At 44.3% G+C, this 18,776-nt stretch overlaps 1 protein-coding gene across 2 annotated transcripts in view; it reads right to left on the minus strand.

Moving 5' to 3' along the window:
- rhobtb4 (Rho related BTB domain containing 4) overlaps positions 1 to 17,977 on the minus strand; it is a 39,089-nt gene extending 21,112 nt beyond the window's left edge. The window contains exons 1-2 of one of the 2 annotated variants that reach the window (XM_072433605.1): positions 17,328 to 17,977; positions 16,775 to 16,880 (exon numbers count right to left, since the gene is read on the minus strand). The gene's annotated coding sequence lies outside the window, so the exon portion shown is untranslated. Of the gene's footprint in view, positions 1 to 12,604; positions 12,627 to 16,774; positions 16,881 to 17,327 lie in introns of those variants that run through there. The other variant, XM_072433607.1, reaches the window with a different exon arrangement.
- Between the last annotated feature and the right edge of the window lie 799 nt (positions 17,978 to 18,776).

Consider the following 18,776-nt stretch of genomic DNA (forward strand, 5'->3'; position numbering starts at 1 on the left):
GGTCCTATCCCTTTCTAATGTGATATGAGAATATAAACTATACATTTGATCAATGATTGCTCATGTCAGTAGGCTTCCAGGTGTTATTATTAAGGCTCAAGGGTGCTACCAGTAGTAAATGTGTATTGTTTCTAAACTGACACGATTAATGATGCCTATTGGTTATACGTGAAATTGTAATAACCAGTGGACCTTTTAGTTGCTTCTTTGGTTATTCTGGGTGTGCAGGCATAGCAACAAACTGCCACATAGCAACACACGTGGAGGAAAAATAGCTCTATTAATAGTGGTCTTATTTTCTGATGGTTAATTTACCATTAACCATGTGTGACATTGATTCCCCACCTAGGGGTTTGGATCACAATTTGGGACTCCAAAGATTCACATGAGGTCCCCAGAGGTTTCTTAAAGTGCAAGTCCAATCTAGACTGCTCGAATTACAGTAAAGAGGGCTTGTTAACTGCTTCTTGCATGTCTTATTATGATTAACCACAAAATAATTATACTTTCATTCATTTTGAAACCAATTTCAACGCGTAAACTCTGTTCATACTACGTTTGAATATGATTGCTGCTGCTCTTTAAGGTCATATGTAAGATGGTATGCATCTCTATGATTACAACACAGAAACTGGGGTATTTTACTGGGGTACTTCTTAGTCCAAGACAGTCTGGGCTGTTTGACCAAGCTTTCCTCCAGAAGACAGACCTCTGCTGGCTGCGGCTGGAACTGGTCGCAATAACAAAGGAGACAATGAAAAGGCCTTCTTGTCTATGTCTGGGATGTTCGGTCATCGATTCTGTTATTTATTCCCATCCAACGACAGGTTCAATCTGGGTAAAGATATGACAGAATATGATAACAGGGAAACTGTAACAATTATTTGTATTATTTTCTCTTTTGTAGATGTTGTTTAGATCCTGAGAAAATGGTAGCCTTTGCCCAGGCTGGCATGGTCTGAATAAAACAGCACGAAAGATGGGCTGAAATGTTGCAGAAGTAAACAGGGCATCCAATGTGCCAGCATCAAAAGCTCTTTGAATGCTGAAAAGGCGATCCTTTGTCCAGGAGATGTACTTGTAAAGGAATTCTCAAGCGGGACAGAAGGTGATGTCTGGCCCTTTCAGCTACAGTAGTATGGAGCCACTGTGGATCTTTGTATGCACGCTTTATCACTCTTTCATTAACTGTGTGGGAAGCTAACTCCCCCAGCATTTGCACTCTGTTGAGATTAAAATTGGGAGAATGAGCTGAGGTCACTCCTTGGCATGGACACCAAGAAACTCTCTAACAAACCGCTTCTAGAGTGACCAAACATTAATTTACATGCTTCTCAAGAACCAGTACGTAACACTGAACAGCTGCTATGTGATTTATGTCTTTACATTTCATTACATTACATCATATTGCTGGTCAAGACTACAATAACCTCTAAATTGTGTTGTTTTCTATTTAATGGGCCTCCAGTGTTGACTTTTCCGCCGGCCTTCTTCTGACCTGTTTGAATTAATCAAATATTCAACAGAGCAGCAAACCCCTGCCCAACAATGTGCTGGAGTCGCTCTAAAGCTGTCAAAACACACAGCTTCTCACACTCCACGCGTCCACCAAACAAATACACACACATACAAGTTACACTCAACACAAGTAGGTCAGAGCAGCAGTGGGTCTTCAGCACCCTGCAGCCGATAACAGTATCAAAGATTAAGTTCTATCTTCACTGACACACGCATCATATGTAACAGGGTCAGTTTCAGGGTCTAATTTTGAAGATTCTTTGTAACTTTGAATCCGCACACAAGAGGACAGTGTACCCCTTGTAACTGCCCCAAACCTTGATATAATTATGACAATGTAAGAGGCAGCTGATATTCCAAGCCAAAAATAAAGATCAGCAGGTATACAACAGCTGCTGGAAAAATGTAGAGCTGAAATATGTATATTTTTTGTTTAAACTCACTTGACCAGTCTCAAGTCAGACTTACTGGCAAAGATTGTGCCATGAGGGTCAATTGACCATATTAATATGCCGAACAAATGGGATAGCAAAAAGTTCAAATTTAAACCAATAGAGCAGAGCTTATCAATCTTTTTCTGGCGCGCCCCCCTTGGGAAATAAAAAAAGTATGCACCCCCACAATCTCTGAGACAGTGCAGAATTGGCACTTTGTTGCTGTAAATACAGCGTTTCAAGGAGAAGACATTACTCTCGTAAATGTCATCTTTTTCCACTGCTGGTCCACGACGTCACATACAAACTTCTTTCGGCGGCGCTGACTCGTACCACTATGTTTATGTTTCATTTTTTTCAAAGCGCATGGGATCAAATTGGAAAGGAATCGAATGTACAATCTTTTTGCATATGCTTTATATTGTCACATGACCGGTCTGTAGCAGAGCAAGTTAAACATTTAGATTCAGAACGTTAGAATGTTAGAACATTAGAACATTAGAGCTAGGCAAGAACAAATAAAAAATAATAATTACAATTTTGTCCGCGTGATCACTGTTACTAGCTCATTACATTAGCATAACTGTTATCCACTTATAAAGTAAACATTGACATTTTTTCAATACTACATTCATATTACAAACCTTGTTCCCCTGTCGTCTGTCTCTTGATCCTTGGATTTTTATAACTTTCACCATGTTTTCACCATTAACCGTAGCTTACTTTACTTTGCGCCTTTTCGTTGACCCTCAAGTAGATTTTTGTTTCACTGTAACTTCCGGTCTCACAGGAAGTTGCCAAAAATAAAAGCAAAACCTTATGAATTTACCTTTACTGGGAGGGAGACGAGTGCAAAGGGAACCAGGACAGAAGTGCGTGCGGCGGGACAGAGGAGGGACAGAGGAGAGATAGAGGAAGGACAGAGGAGGAACAGAGGAGAGATAGAGGAAGGACAGAAGAGGAACAGAGGAGAGATAGAGGAAGGACAGAGGAGAGATAGAGGAGAGATAGAGGACATGTGTGAGGGGCACAGAGTCAGGCTGACCCACTCCTCCGCTGCTCCCTCGTATTTAGAGATTAACCACGTGTTCATACTGGGCGTTTTTCTGTTACTTCAAACAAGCTTAATGCGAGCACAATTCTCCAAATGTCTCGCGGCCCGCTTGGCACGGCTCTGCGCCCCCAAACGGGCGCATCCTACACTTTGAGAAGCTCTGCCATAGAGGAAAAAATGGAGCATTCAGTATAAAGTCTCTTGTGAGAGCCAGACAGTCTGAATATTAAAAAAACAAACTAAGCTCCCGAATAATGTGTAATGTCCCTCTGTGGGATTTGACCTCTTTCTATTCTCCTCTCAGTCTCTGGCCCTGTCTCCTACTCACATGCACCGTTTGACACACACAACTGTCAGCGACACATTGGCAGAGTCGCAGCTCTGGCATGAAACAGTGTGTTCTGTAAAAGCCTTTTTAGAGACAGCTGATAATGTGCATGTCAGTTCTGCATTAAAGTAAAAAACAACATTCAGCAATGAGATGGGGCTTGTATTAAGAGTCAGAACAAAGTCCATAGAGGCTAAGACATAGGTTGTATTGTTTACGGTCAACTAATGCGTAGTTTGTCTTGTCTTCTCACTACTACTCTCATGTCTGCTTATGCCAAGCTGCAGTGTAATCATAACTTTTAATGAACATTTATTGTTGCAACTGAGGAAAAAGAAGGGAAATCTTGCAATTGACAGAAACCATATACAGAAAACCTATTTTAGAATAAGGTGGAATTTGTCAGAATTTGTCACTTAAATGGAGCTCAAAAGTGACTGTCCACCTCAAGTAAATTGCTCTTACATTTTTCCCACAGGGATTCTGAATACATTTTTGAAAACTTGCTCGGGGCTAATAAACTGTATGTGGAAATGAATGAGTACAAGGCCTATAACTTAATCTGTTGGTGAAACTATATAAGCTAAAAAATTAGGACCAAAATGTAGTTTTGTGGACTGAAATCAACTGCGACATTGACATTAGCCACATTGTCAGAAAGACTAAGGGGGAACCAAAGTTTAGTTCCGTGTTTCTGGACGGCCCTCTTTTACTGTTACTATTCAAGCTAACTATTCAGCAGCACCACATATTGTGTGCGTAATTACTATAAAAGTGAGTATTTGGTTGTGTTAATGTTTATCAATTGTATACGGTTGATGTTTATCCTTATCTTTGACAGTTAATGCACTGTATTCAGCTAAACTGCCGCGATCCTTTACTTATCCTGTTTTCGCCGTGAACTAGCTTGTTCTAAAAATAGCCCCGTCATCGGCGCATATGTAGGTTACTAATGTAACCCGAGTTCTATACCGCATATACTGTGCAATGTAGAAGTTTAGTAATGTGACTAATTCATGTTTACTGTCTTTCTGTTCCCAGACCACACACATATTACAAATTAAAGGACATTCTCAATTCAATCCAGTTTCCCCTGATTCTCTAACCGGAATCAACGGCCCATACTGTCCGCTCCAATCAGCGTTATTTCCCCTTGTCTAATGTGGATATTTCTACATTAAATTCTGGTCCTTCGAGCCGGATTGGAGCTACGCTTTAGCAGTATGGACCACGCAGTACCCATGGAAGAGGAACTTACCAGGCCCCAGAGAGAAGCCCGTGTACCCTCACATCTGATGGACTATGAAGTCAACTATGGCGTACACAGCTCACATCCTCCAAACGCTTCATCCAGCTACAGCAGCAAACACAGAAGCACCTCGAGGAGAGCCCACAACCTCTGTATCTGGCTTCAGCTCACGCTCAGGGAGACACACGGCTTACTCTATTGGTCATTACCCACAAGATGGTCTCTCTCCGATACAATCTGCAATACTGGAAGAGAATGCTAAACAACTTGAACTTGTTACCTCCGGAGACAGATGGAAGAGGATGTACAGGCAGAGCGGGAACTTCATCAACTACAGACCCAAGCGAAAGCTGCTCAACGAGCACAAGAGGAAGCCCTTCAAGCTAAAGAGGCCCTGAGCAAACGCCTCGACCAAAGCCGCAGACTGATGTTGAACTAGCCAAACTGGTCACGTCAATGCTCAGTACTAACAGCAACTCCTCGAGCCCCTATCAGCCTCAACCAGCAGCTACAGCTTCACCTGCGCAGCAGCAAAGTATTCTAAGTCAAGCAACAGAGTTAAACCCTGCATCGCACCCCACTCTCGTCAACACAAACGCAGTGCAGCCAACACCGCCAATAGCATATTGCAAGTGGGAGCAGCCTCCGGCCACATCTTATCCCATCCAGGCTCCCTTACCAGCACCTGCGCCCTATCCTGGTCTACAACCACAACTTGGAGCAGAAATGCTAATTGCCTCTGCCTTTGGCATCCCCAAGCCCATGCTGCCTGTGTTTGAGAGCGGTCGTGAGAGTGACTTTGCCCTCCTGAAGATGGCACTGGATAGTCTGCTCAGTAACCACAGCCATCTCAGTGAGCAATACAAATACCAAGTGTTGCTAAGCCATCTGAAGCTGCCGAGCGCTCTTCAACTCGCAAAGGCATACATGCATCACTCAAGCCCGTATACCGCTGCACTCAACGCACTACAAGATAAGTATGGTCAACCAAGGCAGCTTATCCAGTCCGAGCTCGGCGCCATCCTAAACTCTCCTGCACTTAAGACAAGTGATGCCAACAGTTTTGACCTCTTTGCTCTGTCCATCCAAGCCCTAGTGGGTATGCTGAAAACTCTTGAAGGACACAACGGCGTGGAGCTCATGTGCGGGTCGCACGTTGACCGGCTGAAGTAAGCTGCCCCCTTCTTACCGTGACGGCTTTGTGGAGTATTGTCTTAACCGAGGGATTCTGCAATCAGGTTCAGACCGCACCTACACACTTCCTGACCTAGCTGACTGGCTCCAAGTCAAGTCTCAAGCCAAACGCATTTCAAGTCGTGCCGCAGCCCTCTACCAGACTGAGTCAAGTAAACCAGCTAAATCTACAAAGAGCTTCCCCTCTACAACCTACAGAGAGCGGTCCACACCTGTGCTTCTCACAGTGAAGGAAGAGTCAACTCATTCTAAACCTGCCCAGTCCAAGCCGGCCTCAAAGTCACAGCCCTACTGTCCGCATTGCGACAACAAGGATCACTACCTGAACTCCGGTGATAACTTTAAGAAGCTCACACCCAACCAGATAGTCAGTTGGATCAAAGATGGAAACCGCTGCTGGAAATGTGGGCGCAGTCATGCGGTAGAGAGCTGCAACCTCAAACGGCCCTGCAAAGTGTGTTAAGAGCAACATCTCACAATACTTCATGACTCCATCCGTGACACCTCCAATGCTGTCCTGACAATGAGCCCAGGATCAACAAAGGTCTACCTTGACCAACCCAACCGTATGCAGCGAGTGATGCTAAAGGTGGTAAAGATCCTCATTCACAATGGCAAGCGGTCAGTGGAAGCACCTGCAATTCTAGACGACGGCTCTGAGAGGACAATCGTCTTATCACCAGTCCTCCAGTCCCTCAATCTTTCTGGCGTTCCAGAGACTCTTCCCATCCAGACAATACACCAGAATGTCAAACAGTTAGAAGGCCTGACAGTTTCCTTTCAAGTCTCTCCTCTTTCTAAGCCCAATGAGAAGTATCTCATCTCCAATACATTTTCAGCTGATGGACTATGCTTTGCGGAGCACAACTACCCTATCGCTGCTCTCCAGCGGGCTCACAGACACTTACTGCATATTGCTACAGCTGCAGCCAACACGGAGTTACTCCAGCACGTGCAGCGCCTCTGGCAACTTGACACCCTGCCTTACTGTGAGAAAGCGGTAACCAGGTCTAAGCTTGACCAGCAAGCCCTCGACCTTCTCCAAACATCTACAGTTAGAATAGACAATGAGGGTACCCTGCGCTATGCCACACCGCTCCTCCGCCGCTTTCCACCGATCCCTCTTCAAGCGCCCAAAGAAGCAGCACTGCCAAGTCTCCGCAGCACCGAACGTAGACTTGCCAAAGACCCAGTAAAGGCCGCCACCTATTGCTCAGAAATCCAGAAGCTCAAGGCAGCAGGCTATGTAGCAAGGATCTCACCTGAAGAAGCATGCAAGTCCACAGAGTCCTGGTACATCCCGCACCACATTGTGCACCATAACGGCAAGGACCGTATAGTCTTCAACTGCTCATTTCAATACAAAGGCCAAACTTTGAATGAGCAACTGCTTCCAGGGCCAACCCTAGGACCAACCTTGCTTGGCGTGCTTCTTAGATTTCGCCAGCACAGTGTGGCAATCAGCGGTGACATTCGAAGTATGTTTCACCAGGTACTCCTGCTTGCTGCTGACAAACCCATCATGCGCTTCTTGTGGAGAAATGTGCAGTGAGAGGAGGAGCCCGACATCTATGAGTGGCAGGTCCTGCCTTTTGGGACCACCTGCAGTCCACGCTGCGCAACCTATGCTCTGCAGCGCCATGTCCAAGACTCTCAAGCCAACCCATCAGGTCTTGCCGAAGTAGTGACCCAGGCATTCTATGTTGACAACTGTCTCTACAGTACACCAGACCCTGCTCATGCCAAGGCTGTCGTGGATGGACTGTGCCAACTTCTCGCAGAAGGTGGTTTTGAGATCAGGCAGTGGGCAAGCAACCTGCCTTCAGTCATTGAGCACTTGCCCACCGAAGCTAGATCTGTCAGCAGTGAACTGTGGCTGTCCCGCGATAGCGCTGATCTGAACGAGTCCACACTTGGACTGCAGTGGAACTGCCTTGATGACACCATGGGTTATTGACACCGCCTACAAGAGCCTCTTCAACTCACGCTCAGAAACCTGTACAAGACTCTTGCAAGCCAATATGATCCATTGGGGTTCATAATACCATTCACAACTAGAGCAAAGGTTCTAATCCAGGACCTTTGGAAGCAAGACCTCAGCTGGGATGACCCAATCGAACACCAACAGCTTAAAGAGCAGTGGCTTGTCTGGGTCAAAGAGCTCCCCAATCTCCTTCAAGTGCAGTTCCCCAGAGCCTACATGCCTCCAAATGCTGATACTTCCACAGTGACCAGGGAGCTCCATGTGTTCTGTGATGCTTCGGAGAGGGCATACGGTTCAGTCGCTTACCTGCGAACCACTGATGACCAAGGTAATGTCCATATTGCCTTCATCCTAGCCCGTTCCAGAGTAGCCCCGAAGAAGTGCCTCTCCATTCCTCGCCTTGAACTCAGCGCAGCACTAACTCGTGCACAACTTGTCAAGCTTATTGAGACCGAGCTCACCATTCCAATCCACCAAGTCATCTGCTGGTCCGATTCCACCACTGTACTCCACTGGCTACAATCAGAGTCCTGCCGCTACAAGGTGTTTGTTGGAACGCGGGTAGCGGAAATCCAGACGTTGACCGACCTTACAAGCTGGAGGTATGTTGACTCGCCTCGTAACCCTGCAAATCACATAACCAGGGGCCTCACCTTGAAAGAGCTGCTGTGCCATCGCCAGTGGAGATTTGGTCCTACATTCCTCACTGAAACTCAAGACCGGTGGCCAACTATGCCTACCGCTGCTGCTGAACCTGATCAACGCGAGCTAAAGAAAAGTGCCTTCATCGGAGTTGTTACAGTGCCACCTAGCCCCCAGCTTCCTGACTCCAGTAAGTTCCACACCTGGACAGAATTAGTTCGAGCCACTCAGCAGTCCCGTCACGGGGCGGCTACGCCTGAAGTCAATATCGAAGCTTCAGACTTCATTGCAGCTGAAAGAGCCCTGCTAGTTCTAGCCCAAGTTGAGTCCTTCCTGGCAGAAGTTAAAGCACTCAAGACCCTTCGTCCAACTCCTACAGATAGCAGGCTCAGTTCCCTCGCTCCAGAGTACGAGCAAGCAACTGGTCTAATCCGAGTTGGTGGCAGGCTTCGACGGGCGGCTGACCTCGAAACTGAAACCATCCATCCAATTGTTAGGATAGACTCAAGGATAGACTCAAGACACCCTATCACCAAGTTGCTTATCAAAGACTGCGACGAACGGCTCCATCACCCGGGTGCTGAACGTGTCCTTGCGGAGTTGCGACGCCAATACTGGATCCTAAGAGGACGTGAGGCTATCCGCAAACACCAGTACGGCTGCCGTGAATGCCAATTTTGGCGTGCCAAACCCCAAACTCCAAGAATGGCAGATCTCCCACCGGCAAGACTGCGGCTCTACAAACCACCATTCTACTCTGTGGGAGTTGACTGCTTCGGTCCATTCCTTGTGAAGACTGGTCGCCGCCAAGAAAAAAGATGGGGCATTCTATTCAAATGTATGACAACAAGGTGACTTCACTTAGATCTACTTGAAGGCTTGGACTCTGACACTTTCCTGCTTTGCCTCCGCCGCTTTGTTGCCCGTCGTGGGAAGCCATTTGAGATACTCTGTGACAATGGCACAAACTTCACTGGTGGCTGTCGGGAACTTCAAGAGGCCTTTCAAGCCATGAACCCTCAACTCCAAAAACATCTTGCAGAACATAGAATCAAGTTCCGGTTCAATCCCCCAGCTGCTCCCCACTTTGGAGGGACGTGGGAGAGGGAGGTCAAGTCGATAAAGGCTTCCCTTAGAGTCATTCTAAAGGAGCAAGTTGTTCCTGAGCCGGTCCTGCGCACCCTACTCATCGAGGTGGAAGGCATCCTGAACTCCAAGCCACTTGGATATGTCTCAGCCGATGTCGCAGATCCTGACCCGGTAACACCCAACATGCTGCTTATGGGAAGCAAAGATTCGTCACTTCCACAAGCTCTCTACGACAGTGAAGACCTGCTGGGAAGACGCCGATGGAGACACAGTCAGGTGCTCGCCAACAACTTCTGGTCATCCTTCATCCGCCAGAACCTACCTGGTCTACAAGATCGACGAAAGTGGAAGACTGACGTGAAGGAGCTCCGCGTTGGACAGGTGGTCCTCATCGTAGATCCTCGCTTCCCGAGAGCATCCTGGCCCGTGGGCACAGTGACAGAGACATTCCCTGCACCAGATAGTCGGGTACGTACAGCGGCCGTGAAGGTGAGAGAGAAGACCTACACCCGTCCGGTCGTCAGGCTGATTCCTCTTCCTCCGCTGGTGGAAGAAGACGACAGCGCTCCTGATAGTCTTTCTGGTGATGGACAATTATCCAATTGACAATTGGGGGCGGCTGTGTCAGAAAGACTAAGGGGGGAACCAAAGTTTAGTTCCGTGTTTCTGGACGGCCCTCTTTTACTGTTACTATTCAAGCTAACTATTCAGCAGCACCACATATTGTGTGCGTAATTACTATAAAAGTGAGTATTTGGTTGTGTTAATGTTTATCAATTGTATACGGTTGATGTTTATCCTTATCTTTGACAGTTAATGCACTGTATTCAGCTAAACTGCCGCGATCCTTTACTTATCCTGTTTTCGCCGTGAACTAGCTTGTTCTAAAAATAGCTCCGTCATCGGCGCATATGTAGGTTACTAATGTAACCCGAGTTCTATACCGCATATACTGTGCAATGTAGAAGTTTAGTAATGTGACTAATTCATGTTTACTGTCTTTCTGTTCCCAGACCACACACATATTACAAATTAAAGGACATTCTCAATTCAATCCAATTTCCCCTGATTCTCTAACCGGAATCAACGGCCCATACTGTCCGCTCCAATCAGCGTTATTTCCCCTTGGCTAATGTGGATATTTCTACATTAAACACATAGTTGTGCCTTTTAACTCGTAATATTTTAATTTTTCAAAACTTCTATGGCAAACTGAATGTGAAATTCCCTTTGGCAAACTTTAAATTGGACGAAATTGTTGAGCTCCATGGGAGTTAAGATAAACTTAACTAGCTATTGATATTCTTATTATGTCTATTTTTACACCACAGTATTACTTTTTAGCCATACGTGATGACAATGGAAATCTTGCCTCCAATAATAGTGATGAATGGGAGGGTCATATCAGCTGTGGGGATGGAAGAATATGTCAGGAATGTGAATTGCCTGAGGATGTTCAAAACTGTGAGGCCTACAATGATATCATGTGCTTTCTGTCTCAATCCTCACTCTGTACAGACTTGTTCTGTGGAATGAGCCTTCCGCATCATATATAGGTACATGGCAGTTCTCAGCCTACAGCTTTGGAGTGTTTATTCTACACTGTCGGACATAGACACAGAGATCAGGAAAGACGCTTCTTAATCCATGACAGTCAAGAACTAATCTTGTTAAGTGTCATTTTGTCCTAGACTAAATGGTCAGATTTTAAAACATAGTATAAAACTGAGTGTAATGATCCTTATCCAATTATGTTAATGGTGATATATCATCAGGCATGTGCTGACACACACAGCTCAGGTTGAGGCTGAGGTTTCATTGCACAAAATGTGAATTGACTGTAAAATTTGCCATTAGACTTTTGAAGCATCATGTCACCTACACACTCTATATTTCTGTTATTTCTTAAATTAGCTGTTTATACAAGTTTTTTAAATGCAATACATTTAATTTTATACTTTTGCATGCCGTATTGGTGTTTTTGCCAGTTAATATGGCTGTTGAGTTTCAACCTTGTTGGGTTACAGTATGGAGATAGAGACCAAAGGCATTGCAGGACTACAGCAGAGAGAATCAGGTTGAGAAATCGGATGGTCAGAGGGATCAGGAAGGGAATCAAGGACCAAATCTATATAAGGAGACAGAATATAGGTTAGTAAACAGACCTGGAGAGGGCCTGCTGTGCTCCATACTGACTATGATGAATGGTGCTGGTGTCTGGTAAAACATTTTTACTACGGAAATATGAATAAGAAGTATGCTACAATGGATCAAACATGTACAACCTGATTTGCATAGAAAATGTGGTTTGGGGCGTTTGGGTTATGACAACTTTGTTGATTAATTTATCCAAGCTTGGGACTAGCATAAAAAGCAAGCTAGCATCTGACCCCTATGTGGCCATACCTGGTTATCAATGCCCAATCTCATCACATCTCGGAAGCTAAGAGGCCTGGGTGGTATTTGGATAGGAGACCACTGGGTAAACTAGGTGCCACAGTGATGTGACTGGTACAAACTGCTGTTGTGTCCTTAGGCAACACACTTGGTATACATCTGATGTGTGGGAATGGTGGTAGTCAGCTCTGGCTGCAATAGCTTACCACCACCGCATGTGGAGTGAATGGATAATACTATGTAAAGTGTCCTTGAGTGTCTAAAAATGCTGTATAACTCAAATGCATTACTGTATTATTATGATTGTAGTCAAATTAATGTAATACATACAATAGTAGAAATAAATGTAATACTATCTCTTTCTGATAAACTTAGAATGCAAGCACATGGCAGGATGTTTTCCCCTCTAGACAGAACAGCTTGTATACTCAGTGGTGCTGGCATGGCAAATGCGATGGAAAGTAACTCATGTCCCCTTTCTTATTCAGCCAAGACAGGTTATATCTAAATGTTACAATTAAAAGACCAATGACAAAGGAGCAGCATATAGAGGGCCAGAAGCATAGACTGTCCAATTGTGTCCTTTAAATGCAACTAAAAACAGATGCATATATTTATTTTGTTATGTAACTATTATCCTTATCATCAATAAAGTACATATTATTGGGTACACTTTGTTATCATACGATGAAAATATATTGAAAAGGGTACGAACCTGCAACTGTGATGAAGATTTGCAAAGTGAAGTACATTTGGCCTGCTCACCGGTCGGTGAGTATTCCAGAAACAGGCTGATTAAACAGAGATTGAAGCCAAGCCAAACAGCCCTGGACTTCACTCTGGCTCAGAGGAGCAGAGCTACAGCCTGCTGGGATCACACTGCACAGAGCCCGTACTCTGACCCAGCACTGCCTGCACTAGAGGCTATACGCTTCCAAAAGTGAAGCCGGATCAATACATGAGTGGACTGAGATACAAGGAGCCGCTGTTATAAATGTATACTGCACTTATGTTTATACATTTTCACAACAGCTGTACAGTTCTTGTTCCAAGAGAGAAAATCTACATTTCTTATCTTTATGAAATTCACAGAATAGATAGCAGCTTCAGTTTCTGGAAAAGTAAAAACCAACATAAATTCGCTGTAAGGTAAGAATCAGGCCAACCGTGTTTGTACAATGGAAGAGCCTCTTGTTCAAATAGCCTGCATGTTACACTGGCATGCCTGGTCAGTTCCTCATATTGTGTTGTAGCTGCAAAACAACCTCACAATTGACAGTCTGCATTTGCCGCCTTCTAACCACACATTCAAGTAGTGTCGCAAACTCCACTGAAATATTAAGGAAAACAAAACTGCTCTTTAATACCAAATGCCCTTAGACTTGTTCTGAACTAGATCTAGACCATTTGACCGTTTTGATACTAGTTTTAGTATCAAAACTAGGTGTCGATACATTTGACAACCCTACAGAGATGTTCTGCCACAAAAGTTCACGGATGGATTTTTCTCAATGTTCAACAACAGAAATGGATGCATGCACAACAATAGATCTAATTATAGAACGCACCATAGGCATACCGAAATAGTATGATGGAAAAATCTATACTGGTATCTAGTTATTTCCGCACTGCTGCTCAATGGCCCAGTGATACAAGCAGCATGTAATAGTCACCACACACTGTGACCACATGTCAAACCCTCGCAAAGCTGCTCTATCCATATTTAATCATAGAATAAGAGTAAGGGGCCTGGGCTTGAGCATAAATGTGTAATCCAGACCACTTATTATGATAGTCGGAGCAGAGTGATGTTCAAGTTGAGCTGTTTAAGTGTTTTTTCTATGTTCTTTGCACGTAAATACAAATAGATATAGGGTCAGACTTTGCTATAACTGGTTATATTGAATGGATGGCAATTTGAAACCATAACAGTTATTATGAAGAATGATAACACTTCACCAATCAATATTTGTGTATAACATGACCCGTGTTCAGGAATGTAATAGCATCAAGTATCCCATAGTGCAGTACGTAAATAGGCAATGCATATGTTTATTAAATATTTATCTTATAATATATCCAAAGTTTGTGCTGTCCTAAGATGACCACATAAGACATACCACCATAAAATGTTGGCTTCAAAACTCAATCAACTGTTAAAAATAATCGTATCTATACATATAATAGTAATAATATAATAGTATCTTGTTCCATGCTATTGGTTTCTAAATATAGATATGGTTTGAACTGGGCTGAAACAGGCTAACTTAAGTGTATAATATGTAGTGAGTCATTCTGAGAAGTCTGAGTGAGCAGACCACACACACTGGAGTGATGACAGCGCTCTCATCTCAACCTGCTACACGGGGTTATCAAATCTGATTCAGCCTGTTGTCTGTGCTCTGTGTAAGTGACACCAAGACAAGAGAAAGGTTCCCTAAACTGACTCTCATTCACGAGTAACACGTGAGTGTAAAAATAGATTTGGCGGAAGCTAAAGGCTGTATAGAACACCAACACACAATCGATTAAAACCCAAATGTTTTATGAGTTTTATGACTCAGTCATTGGAACCTGTCTGACCCTGATTAACAGGAATGGCACACTTGGGTGTTTCTCTCACAACAGATAAGTTTAAAGCCTCCGTCTACTCCTAGAAACCACATGTCATTAAGTCATGCTATAAAAGTATATTCCACCTGCCTTTGAGGGAGTATTTGACAAGTTTTTTACCACAACACTACAATAAAAGCACATAGTAGCCAAGACATTATTGCTTGAATAACTTACTGAATTAATAGAAACAAAAAAACAAAACATGCACATTAGTCAAACATATGGTGACAATATATGTGAAGTCCCTCCTGTGAAGGGACGTAAAGTCCCCCTCACATAGGGAGATAAAGTCCCCCAGTATAGGGGCGTAAAGTTCTCCCGTATAGGGACGTGAATTATAGGGACAGAAAGTCCTCCCGCATAGGGACATGAAGTCCCCTGTATTACGTAAAGTCCTCCCGTATAGGCCCGTATAGGCCCGTATAGGGACGTAAAGTCCTCCCCTATAGGGACGTGAAGTCCCCCGTAGTATAGGGGCGTGAAGTCCCCCGTATAGGGACGTAAAGTCCTCCCGTATAGGGACATGAAGTCCCCTGTATTACGCAAAGTCCCCCATATAGGGACGTAAAAGTCCCCCCGTATAGGGACCTGAAGTCCACCGTATAGGTACGTAAAGTCCTCCTGTATAGGGACGTAAAGTCCTCCCGTATTGGGACGTAAAGTCCTCCCGTATAGGGACGTGAAGTCCCCCCTGTATAGGAACAAAAATTCCTTCTGTATAGGAGCGTAAAGTCCCCCATATAGGGGACTGAGACAGTCACACCCAGCCCTTGCTTTTGGAAGTCTCAGAGGACCTCCACTGGTGTGAAATGCTTTGTGTGATTTTGTAGCACACTACATCTGAATGCCTACATGCCAAATCAGTTGTCATGTGCCGGTGAGAGGATTGGCTTTCTGCTCTAAATGAGAGGAACAGATGCTAGCGAAAGAGACACACGGGGATCAACTTGCATTCATAGTTACACATATGCACTCTTTACTATGCATATATGAATACATGCTGTAGAAGTGGTCGGCTGGCTTCATTTACTGCCCCCTATGTACTAAGCTCCATTTAACACTTTCTGAAGTAACTACAACAAATGCTATACATCCCTCTCCGAGCTTATCAAATGAGTAAATGAAGTATAATACAGAGGTAGTCTTTAGCCAGATAATTGCCAGATAGTGAGTCAAAGTGTAATCTCGAGTCAACACTTAATCGAGCAACATTCCTTGCATAGATTGCATATAACAATCCCAGCTGCGTACTTGGCACACTCCATTTTTCCAACATCCCACAACCAGGAATGCTTTCTCAGTCACAATGGAAAACCCTTGGGTTTACATACACACCAGTCCTCTCTTCTGCAGACAAGCACCTCCTCTGAGTCAGAACAGCAGACAGAGGGCTGGGCCTCACCCCAAAGAAAGAATGGTTCAAATTCCACTGCTGATAGAAAAGCGGAAGACCTGATGTCAACTTTGCAAACAAGCAAACTGCCTCTGCCCACTGTTGTCTCCTGACATGCACGAGTGGAACCATGACCAGAAAGACCACTGCTATTCTTTCTACTGTTTTACACATGCAAATTATTGACAGCTGTTTTGGTCTCTATGTTCCCCTTTTTTTTGGGTGCCATGGGCATCCACCCAAGGCGCCATCAAATCTGAGGGAAAATACAATTATTTTTATAGTTAAAATTAGAAGTTGACTGTGTGTCTTTTCTGTGAGACACGGAGAGGGTTCAGAGGGGCAGTGCCACATTAGGGAACGCTGGGACCCAGACACAGCCAAGAGAATTTATGAAATGAAACAAAGCACTAAGTGACATTTGATGACAGCAGTATCATTATTTATTATTTTCTTTCTTTCTTTTTTTTCAATGAGATTTACATTTTAGAAACGGGTTGAAAAGAAATACAAGGAAAGCACAATCAAGTATTTAAAGTTGCTTAGCTGTTTAGGTTATGCTTTTGGTTCAAACAGAAACAGCTCTGGACTAAATGCATCTAAGACAATATACATTTGAATGATAAGGTAGTTGCACCACAATCCTTAAATATTTCAACAGGTTAACATCAACAGATTGCTATAAAGAGGCTTCTCGAGTGAACGTAGCCTAAAGGTACTTTTAATATAACTCTAGTTAAACTTGATCTGCCACTTCACTTTTCATCAAGTAAAATAATGTATACAAACGTTCGCCAAATACATGCAGTACAACCAAATGCAACATGTGGTACAGTTTCTACTCGTCTGCGGTCTAAACTTCTAAACTTTTCTTACCTCTAGAACACATTCGCTGCTGTTGGATCTATCCTCTCAACGACTATTCTTCATCTTCTTGCTCCTTTACTCTTTATTCTTGCTTCGGTTTCTCCCACATTCAACTCTGAGGAACATAAACAAATACAATCACTTCGTTGGAATCATTTCTTGGAGCTTTCCGGTAGATGACTCGCACTCGCTCCGCCTTTACGCAAATCAAACCCTGTTTTAACGTGCCTGTTCTAACAGAGCAAATAGAGACAATTGTCCCACATTGAGCAAGCAAAGAGTCGCAGGGAGGACGCAATGATAAGAAGACCACTGCATGTGGCCAAACCCCACATCAGACTCCGCTGTAGTGCGTAGTCTGGGCTGTGGTCCTGATGCGAGTTTTTCCACGTTCCTTTGTGGCTGAAGACGCAGCGCGTGGACAAAACGCGCGGACTTTGTCTGTTTTACGCAGCGCACGTGATAAATCATGGATTTTGCAATATTTACAATTTTAGCTTGCACTTTATCACACTCGCGCGAGACAAAAAAAAAAACCTGTATTGTCATTCTTTTTTGTTACCGTATCCTTGTTGTTTTAGCCCAGGTCTCGTGTCTGGTCCTCCCGAAGTTTTCTCTGTTGTTGGAGTATCCGCGGCTCTGACTAGGCGTCTCTCTCTCTCTCTCTCTCTCTCTCTCTCTCTCTCTCTCTCTCTCTGTCTCTCACTCTCTCACTCTCTCTCTCTCTCTCTCTCTGTCTCTCACTCTCTCTCTCTCTCTCTCTCTCTCTGTCTCTCTCTCTCTCTCTCTCTCTCTCTCTCTGTCTCTCACTCTCTCACTCTCTCTCACTCTCTCTCTCTCTCTCTCTGTCTCTCACTCTCTCTCTCTCTCTCTCTCTCTGTCTCTCACTCTCTCACTCTCTCTCTCTCTCTCTCTCTCTCTGTCTCTCACTCTCTCTCTCTCTCTCTCTCTCTCTCTCTCTGTCTCTCACTCTCTCTCTCTCTCTCTCTCTCTCTCTCTCTCTCTGTCTCTCACTCTCTCACTCTCTCTCTCTCTCTCTCTCTCTCTCTCTCTCTCTGTCTCTCACTCTCTCACTCTCTCTCTCTCTCTCTCTCTCTCTCTCTCTCTCTGTCTCTCACTCTCTCACTCTCTCTCTCTCTCTCTCTCTCTCTCTCTCTCTCTCTCTGTCCTCTCTGTCCTCTCCTTCCCTCTCGATGTCTGTCCCAAACAGTGGCACAGCTCAGTTGACTGTGAGGGGACAGCAGAGCGCGACAGCACGCAGATTAGCGTGCGTGGTGACGATGGCCCTGTTGCTTGTTAACTGTGTCACACCCATCCATTCATAAAGTGGAAACATGTACAATTTAGAATAACAATGAAACACATACAGAAGTCAGTGGAGACACTGGCTGCTCTCATTACAGAAAGGGAAGGACTTTCTGTGCAATGTAGTGTGTTGAGCTGGGACGACAGTTATAAAGGTAAGATAAGATAGGATTATCTTATCTTATCTTATCTTATCTTATCTTATCTTACCTTTATAACTGTCGTCCCAGGTCTCTGCAGGACATTGACCAGCTCCTCCTGTAGTTCTGGGCTTATTCCTCACCTTTGTTATCATCATTGATACCCCACGATCTGAGATCTATGATGGAGCCACAGTCCAAGAGAGAGTGAACAACAATTGCTCAATCAGTTGATCTTTTTCCACCAAGCTGCTTGCCAATTGCCATGATAGTAGTTGGAGACATGTGTCTTTATGCAGCTAACAAGCTCAAAGAGGTGCTGCTAATTTAGATTAAATAGTGTAGCATTTCTTTGAGAGCCAGAATTCCAAAAACGTTAATGCTGGAAGCGGGACTCAGACCGCCAACTTTTGGGGTTTGTAGAGGACAAACTCTGACTGACCAGTGTGACTGTCATTTCCACATTCACTACAGTATTATTACACCATGTTGCCAGTGGTTAGGTTCATACTGCTATAGGTTTTCCTCACTCTGATGAGTAATGAGCGCAATATTTACTTATGTAA

This window comes from Eucyclogobius newberryi, unplaced genomic scaffold (genome assembly GCF_026437365.1).
Source record: "Eucyclogobius newberryi isolate DKJ021-1_F unplaced genomic scaffold, fEucNew1.0.hap1 SCAF_6, whole genome shotgun sequence".
In the NCBI taxonomy this organism is placed as follows: Eukaryota; Metazoa; Chordata; class Actinopteri; order Gobiiformes; family Gobiidae; genus Eucyclogobius; species Eucyclogobius newberryi.